We start from the raw sequence: 9,134 nt of genomic DNA on the forward strand, positions 1-9,134 counted from the left end.
ATTTCCTTTTAAGAAGTAATTTCTTAAGTTAACATTTAGTTCTTCATGAGGTTTGTAACAACAACTTACTTAAAGTGGTACTAATTCTGACTTCTGTGTGCTACATTTTGGATTATCAGTATGAATAACACCCAGCATTCAAGACAGATGTACTTTTTACTTAAACATAAAGCAGTGCTCTTTCCTGATTTCATAGTGTCCAGAATCCCTTCCGCATATGTAACACACTTCCGATTAAAGAGATTGTATGTCCCTTTTGCACCACATAATAAGTGACCTTAGGTCAACATTTAACTTAAACATTTAGGGAACATGGGCTAGCCCCTTTGTGAAAAAAATACTTTTTAGTAATACTGTTCCTGTATAGTAAGTGCACTTTGCTTAATGTTTATTTTATATGTTTAATTAATATGGTCTTCCCCAGGATAATAAAACACTTTCTTAGGAATGATGTTGTTGTAGGCTTTGTATTGTTTCAGTGAAGTTCAGGGTTTTAGTGCAAATCTCTCATCATTTGTATAAAGAAGGTGGTTGGCATAAGACCAGCACAACAGTAGAATAACTGATAAAATTCTTATAGGTTCATAGGCTCATAGGTTCATACTAGGCTATCTGCCCAAGGGCATTTATAAGCCTAGCCCATAGTTATTTGGCTTTCGCTACCCCTTTAGTTTGAATAAAACTATGCCTATTATTTTGCTGTGCCTCTGTCAAGCAGTGACACTGAAGTAATCCCTGGGGTATATCTGCGATCTGCCATCCATTGGTCAAGATTCCTCTTGAACGAGGCCAGCGAGGTGCTCTGCCTCACATGTACCGGGATTTTGTTCCACAGCATAGGGAGTCTCTGGGTGATGAATCTGTCCCTCCAGCATGTTCTATTAATAACCGTGTCAAGGTTTAAGTCTCCCGCTCTTGTGGTTCTGAGGGATCTAGATTTTTTGAGGTGAAGCATATTCATCAAATCAGGGTTTGACATGGCCTTATATGTCAGGCACAGGTCACCTCTGAGCAAGCGGTATGAGACTGAATAGAGCTGGAGTTCTTTCAGTCAGGCAGCATAAGACATATTTTTGAGACCCTTTATCCTTTTGGTGAGGAACTTTTGGGGCCTTTCCAGCTGCTGCAGGTGTCTGGTCAGATACATTCCAAATGGGGCATTGTACTCAATCATGGGTCTAATGAGTGATGAGTACAGGCGATGACCTCCCTTGATCTAGATGTGAATCCCCTCATGATCAGGTGGGCAATGTAGAAGGTTTTCCTAACTACTTTAGCAACATGAGTGTCAAACGAAAGGCTACTGTCAACCTGGGTCCCCAGATCCCTGATGACTTCTTCTGTGCTCAGTGGATTGCCACCTATATGGTAGCTAGGGGTAACCTTGTTTTTCGAAGGTATGACTATGCATTTCTTGGCATTTAACTTTAGGCCATGGCTCTGGCACCAGTTATCCATTTCTGTGAGGCCCTTCTGAAGGATATCTGTGTCAGATGTGTTTTCGACTATGGCCAGTTTGCAGTCATCTGCAAACTTTGTCAGCCATAACCTCCTGTGTTTGCTTGTACTTCAGAAAAGTAGATGCCAACAAGAGTGGACCCAGGACTGAGCCCTGTGGGACACCACTTGTGACAGGCTTTGAGTCTGACATGTCTCCAGCAACTCTGACCCTGTGGGTTCTGTCACTTAGCCAGTTTGCAACCCATCTTGTGATGTATGGGTTTACATTCAAGCTGATGAGTTTTTGATGATACCTGAGTGGGGTATTGTGTAAGGCCTTTGCCAGGTCAAGGTAGGCTGTATGGACTGCCTTTCCTCATCAATGGCCTTGGTGACTGTCTCAAAAGTCAACCAAGTTTAAAAAGGCATGATCTGCCTTTGACAAAGCCAAACTGGGTTGGATCCAAAGTCTGCAAGTTCCTATGTCTTTATTTATGAGTTCCATTATGATCCTCTCCATGGCTTTGCAGATAAGGCTTGTCAAGCTAATGGGACGGTAATTTCCAGGGTCGGGTGGAGGCACCGCCTTGTGAAGTGGGACCACAGTCGCGTCGCCACTCCTTGGCACGTATCCTGAGGTGAGGCTAAGATTAAACAGCTGTCCTAACTGCGGGTTTAATTCTCATTGAGTTCATGGAGCACACAGCCGGGACACCATCCGTCCCATGGATGCTGTGTTTTTGCTTTGGAGAGAGCAGTTTTCACCTGGGCGTTGGAGATGTTTGGGGGGCTACAATCCTCTGGTATAGATATCTCTCCTTTTGGGGGGGAAGGAGAAGTTTGCACTGAACCTGTCAGCCAGTATGTTGGCAATGTGTGTAGGTTCAGTAATCTTCACATAGTTTTGAACTAATTCTAAGCATATCTGGGAGTTTCCTCCTAGGTTTCTAACATAGCTAAAGAAGGCCTTATGATTGTCTTTGAATCCTTGGCGATTTTTCTCTCAAAATTTGCCTTGGATGATTTTATGAGAGCTCTTAGTTTTTTACTTATAATGATCAAAGGTGTCTTACCTTACAAGGATTTTGCTCTATCTTGTAGTAGCTTCCTCCTTTTGTTGTAGAGCTTGTTTATGGCTGGGGTCCACCAGACTGGACGCTTGCCTTTGGTACAAAGAGTCTTAGTTTTGTTTGGGATTGCCTGATCCATGCAGTCCTGTAGGTGCTGGTAGAAGGCATTTGTAAGTGATTCAGTGGTTTGAGTAATGTTTACCACTGGCTCAGGGGCCTTAAAGGAGACCACACTAGTTTTTAGAAGTGTGAAGTCGGCTTTTGAGAAGTTTTTCACTGTGGTCTTTTTTATTTCAGGTGGGGGCGGGATGAGGACCTCCAGCGAGATTAGTTTATGATCTGATCTCACCAGTGAGGGGTATACTTCCGGTGTTGAACATTTTGATCTTATGTTCGTGATGATGAGATCAAGTATGTTTTCTCCTCTTGTGGGGATGGTGACTAGTTGTTCCATGGCATTTGAGTTTATGAACTCCGGGAACCTTTGGGCTAGAGTGTTTGGGCTTGAGTAGTGTTCCCAGTCTATATTAGGGTAGTTGAAGTCACCTAGTATGATGGTGTTTGGAGATACATTTATCCCCTCCATTGTTTTCAGGAAGGCCATGTGAGGTTCCTGAGTTTGAGAGGGTGGCCTGTAACATGCTACAAATTGCAGAGCAGTCTTGCCTATGGTTAATTGCACCTGGATGGTCTCCGATGCATCGTGCGTTGCCACCAACCTTGAGGTGTGGGTGTCCTTTATGAATATGGACACCCCCCCTCCTTTCTTGGTGTTGTCCAGATTTTGGGGCCGGAACGCATGATATGAGGTGAAACCTGCTAGTGCTGGGGTGCTCTCAGGAGCCTTGAACCAGGTTTCTGTCACAGCACAGACATCGATGTTCTCCATACTGAGAAGGGCCTCGAGTGCGTGCATCTTGAGATTGAGACTTCTGGCATTGAGCAGCATTACCCTTAGTTTTTTTACTTTTTTGTGTTCTAGGGTGGTAGGTTTAGAATTTGAGCCTTGCCTAAAAAAGGCACTATGGGGGTGGCAAGAGCCTTTGCCAATATCCAGAAGCCTAGTTGTGACAGGTGCAAGCCGTCCCTGACAGCGTGGCTTGTCCAGCATGTCATCCCAGGCAGACAGACATTGGATCCCCTTTGAATGACACCAGAATTTAAGCCAATTATTAAAGCTGATCATCTTATCACTGTATTGTGGCATCATTCTAGGTGTAGGTAGGATACTGCTCAAGGTCAGGGTCATACCTGCCTGGGCTACATAATCAGAGAGCTCCTCAATGTCTCTTTTCATGTAGTCCAAGGAGGTACGCCTCAGGTCGTTGACACCAGCGTGGACAATGACTGAGTACTTGTACCTGCTGTTGAGAGACCTGAGTGCTTGTGTTATGTGGCGGATTCTAGCGCCGACAGGCAGCTTACTGTGACCTTCTCCTTACTCAGTCTGGTGAGCGGGACGCCAGTGTGTCTGACTATGGAGTCACCTATGACAAGTATGTTTGGTGTTGTATTTGGCCTTAAGGGCAGTGACTGCTTTGGTACACTGATTTTGTTGTTTATGTGTTGTTTGTGTGGTGTATTGAGTTTGCAGTTGCTTGGGTGTCTGCTTTGGAGGCCTCTGCTGTTTAGGTAGATTTTACTCAGAGCCTCCAGTATGTCTTAGTGTGTTTATGTTTTTGATTCAGTGGTGTGGTTGAGTTATGTGAGACTGGTATTGTGGTGTGTGTAGTTGCCTTCTCCTCCTGCCTGGTCTTGCCAGTCCTGAGTTGAGAGAGCTCAGCCTCCAGTCTGGCTAAATAGCTGCATCTCTCACAAGTGTTAGTGTTACATGGGAGGAGGAGATGGTTGTCCGTGTACATGAGGCAATTGTAACATTGTCTCAGAATTCCCAGATTCACCAAATGGGCAGGAGAGGACGCCAGCATCTGACCTTTCGACATGCTAGAAAGAATTATGAGTTGGTATGAGACAGAAAAGTAGTGGGCTTAGCAGGGAAGTGGGCACTCCTGGGGGGTTTTGCTAGTGAGAGATTTGTATAATATAGGAGTGCTTGACCTGCAAAGAGAATGCTTATAAGACAAGGACTATGCTTATAAGACAAGTGCTGAGCTTTTTGAGAAGAAAAAGCTATTTGGAACAAGTGCTGCACTTTTTAGTGTAGGTCTTTAATGTCTTTCAGATTCTTGATGCAGAAATTATCCATTTTCCTAGTGAAAATTTTAATTAGTACCTCAAGAGACAATATTATCAGCTCACATTGGAATTGTGAGTTATTGCCAGTGGTCGTAGTAGTGACAATTATCTTTAAAATAATTTCAGAGTTTTTCATGCTATAAAGCACATAACAAATGAGCTCAGACTATTTGAAAACAAAGACTTCATCTTTTAAAGTTCCTCATCACCTCCTTCTAATACTAGTTTTCCCAATCCTAGCTCTATTTAAACCTACCAACTGCTCTGCAAGTAAAAAAACATTTCTGGTGGTCCTTGTCCTGGAGCACCCATTTCCTCTGTGAGGTTGTCTCTCTTCATGTCAGTAGTGAGACTTTCTTGTTTCATCTGTTGTGGGTTTCATCTTCTTCCTCCTCAGCCTCCTTGTCTCTCAAGTTTTTCAGTTAAATCCTGATTAACATGATACAATGAATATGATGATCATTCCTGATTTCTCCTCTCAAACATTCTTAGTTTTAGTGTTCAGGAAGTTCCATCATATGACTCTTTTTGCAGGACTCATCACAAGCCTTAAGTTTAGGAGAATATATTCTTCACTGCACTGATTGCAAAATAAAGTGAAGCTAACGGTATGTAACTAGAATTCATTAGCGAGTAGCCACATATACACCTGAAACAATTTCATGTCTCTAGTTATTGAGTATTGCTGGACCAAAATGAGAGCTTTTTTTATAGTTACATGAAAAGTTCAAAGTTGTCTCTGGACTCCAGTAGATCTGATACCTTTGGTCATCTTCAAGTAGACTGACCACGCCTTCTTAGTTTGTGACAATACCAGTACTGAATAAAACTGATCATTCTGAGAAATATTTTAACAGCATATTCTTAATGTATGTTTTGAGCTTCTAGCACATCTGCCCAGACTTAACATCTATTAAAGATCTCACATTCTGTTCCAGTTTCTTTTTCTGAACTGAGGCAGCATCACCTTATAATCTTACACAGTGAACTTTCCTCGGTTGCTTATTTCTTATTTGAATCCAGAAAAGCATTTGATTGCTTAGGAAAATGTGTTTTTTTTTTAATTCAGATGTAGTATCACATGGTACATTTCTCCTCAGTAGTAACAGACTACCTATTCCCCATATGGAAAGTGAATGTAATGCACAAGGAAACAGACATATCTGAGAACAATTATCACAGTATCCCCTTAGCTGCTTGATGAATATTTCAGAAATTTATCTTTGGATTTTCAAGTTAAAATACAGTTATTTCTGCCATTTTATCCTTTTATTCTGTCTTGCAGTTCACTACTGAATTTCCTGAAAACCTGCTATCCTTACACAGACTTTTCCTATTGGCTTGTTTTCATTGATGAAAAAACAATGTTTGTTTTGTAAAATATCTATTGTTATGACATCAGATACAGTAAAAGCTTGAAATAAATATATTGTGTACAGTTACTGCATTACATACCCAGTCCTACTGGCAAATTAATTTAGTGTATCATACCTATATACTGTGCATGAAATGGCATTTCATTTTTTTAAATGTGAAAATTTTAATATTTTTTCAGGGGTTCATTATGAAACCCAATTTTGAAATTTGTTCTTAGGGAATTCAGTGCAGCAAACTTCTGTAATTCTTCAGAATTCATTGTTCGCTGTCCCAGCTATTACAGAGAGGGATTTAGTTATACCATGCTTGCTGTTTAGGAGAAAAACAGTTATTTCTGTTTGGGACTGTATGTAATGTTAATTCAGACTTTATTAATCTTCTCATGATGCATCTATGATGGATATGTAATGTATTCTGTTTCCTGAAGAGAAGTATCACAACATCCTCACATGAAAATCAGCTGAAATGGAACTTTCCAGCCTGCCATTCTGATGTCTATAGAAAACGTATTGGTTAACACCCTAAATGTTCAATACTGTCTCTTTCCGTGTTCATAACATGACTTTCATGGTATGATAATAGATCATCTATATAGAAAATGCCCATAAGACATCATATCTGTACTTCGTATTTTCAGTGCAACTTCCTTTTGAATGTAACTGACTGAACATTTCATCCGTCAACAGAAAAGAAGAAAAAAAGTAGGTACTGGCCACCACGCTGAACAGCTTCAAAACTTTTATTTAAAACACAATTAAAAAGTCAGGAATGAGTGCTTTCGGGGACCAAGCCCTTCTTCAGATACAATACTCAAATGAAATTGCAGTTTTTATGTAGCTGTTCAGTTAACATTCAGTACCGCACCCTCATTTTCTTTAGTGCAGTTCTTAAAGATATAACCCCATTCAAACCTGGGGTTTTGTATGCTGCTAGCTCAAAGATCCATTTAGTTTCATTCAACTCTGTCTCATTAATCAAATCACCTCCCCTTCTGTTTTTATTTACACATTGTATAACCATAAACTTAAACTTATGATTTTCATATCCAGAAATGTGCTGGAAAAGTGCATGTTTTAATCATACAGAGGACAAATGGTTCAAAATTCTGTTTTTCAGCATGCAGTTAGTTTTTCCTACATAAAATGAGCTGCAGTCCTGACAAACAGCCAGGTAAACATCATTCTTTGTTCTACAATCTGCATACAAATCAAAACAATATTGTTTTCCTGATACAGGCTGTACATAGGATTCTACCTCTACAATGTACTCAGATGCTTTGCAATTTCTGCACTTTCATGTACCTGCATGTTGTGTAAAATTGTTCCTACTTTTTTCTATCTTCCTTTCATGACATAATAAATCCTGAAGATTTTTATTTCTTCTGAAGCTAAAAATTTATTTTTTTCCCACTACCTTGGCTATTTTTTCATCTGTCAACAAAACATTCCAATTCTGTTTTATTAAATCACATATTCCCCCTATGTTATTACTATATGCTAACATTAGCCTCATATTATCCATCCGTGAGGCTCTAGACTGAACAGTGTTGTCTATTGGAGAACCAAGGCCTAGACCTGTTACTTCTGTATTGTTTGCTCTTACTAATAGCATATTTTACTCTATTTTGATTGTATCCCCTTCGACAAAGTTACTCTCTAACTTGTCTAATTCTTGTTCAAAATGTGTATCCTGCTTACATATACATGAAATTCTATCATCCTGCCTCTTATTATACCATTGAACATGTATCTTGGATGCATGCTGTCATAAGACGGAATGCTATAATTCCAACAGTTTTTTTCTGAATAAGGATTGTGTTCAAAACTCCATTGTCATCCCTCAGCAATTTTACATCCAAAAAGTTCAAAGCTCTGCTGGAATACTGCATGGTGAATCAAAGGAAAGTGCTCGTAGATTCCAAATATTCAACAAATTTTTGTAATTCCACAACCCCCCCATAACAAAAAAAGTCATCCATAAAATGCACATAGAAAATTAACTTGTCCTTCCATGCCTGTTGTCCTCCAAATATGTAACTTCATTCTCCCAGTGAGCCAACACAAAATTTGCATAAGTGTTTGCACACAGGGTACCCATGGCCACCCCCTGCTTCTTGTGATAATATGCATCTTGACACATAAATATGATATTTTCTAACACTATTTTAAGCAGCTCATTTATCAGCCTAATGTTATCAAGTTCAAAGTTAACTACCTGTGATAGTATGTGTTCTATGGCTGATATGCCATAGATATTGCTAATGACAGTAAATACATTCTTTACATGTAGTGAACCATAATATAGTTCTGTCCTTCATACTGTATAATACACTCATGCAACAATGTTAAGAAGTGTCCTGTATCCCTTAGTATACTAGGAATTTTTTCTAAAACTTTTTTTCAATGCACAGGCTATCCACATAGATACATTATCTGTGACCCAACCCCTGCCTAAGACAATAGGTCTCATTTGGGGCTCAACCAGATCATTATGTATCTTGGGTAGTGCCTTGAATATAGGCACCATGGATGTTGTATCCATAAAAATGTGTGTAAGTAATCTGACATTAGCAACCAATTGTTTTAATTCTGGAAACATTTGCTTTACCTTGTCCCCAAAATTTGTCTGTTCACTCAAAATGGTGTGCATATACTGTAGATGTTAATGAATCTCAGGGAATATGTCAATCCTTGTATGAGGTCAGATGATAAAATTTTCAGAAAACTTTTCTTGTCTAGTGAGATTTCATGTGTACCTGTGATGTCAGTTTGACCCTTAGATATTTCAGTGTAACTCAGTACTGAATCTGCACACAATGTATTAGCCTAGTTATTTCACAGAGATTTGTTAGTGGTATATCTCTTCTGGCAAGGAAATTGACATATATGCTGAAAATAAATTCATGAACTTTCACATGATATAATTAGAACACAAAGAAGAGAGGCAGATATTCTTGTAATGCAATCTGTTCCTTTCCATGGTAGAAAGTTCTTTAATACCCAGGGTGAGTACTGATTGGAATGCATGCCAGACTATGCAATAAAATAACAG

Source organism: Protopterus annectens, chromosome 9.part0, assembly GCF_019279795.1.
Source record: "Protopterus annectens isolate FY-2018-M chromosome 9.part0, PAN1.0, whole genome shotgun sequence".
Classification (NCBI taxonomy): Eukaryota; Metazoa; Chordata; order Ceratodontiformes; family Protopteridae; genus Protopterus; species Protopterus annectens.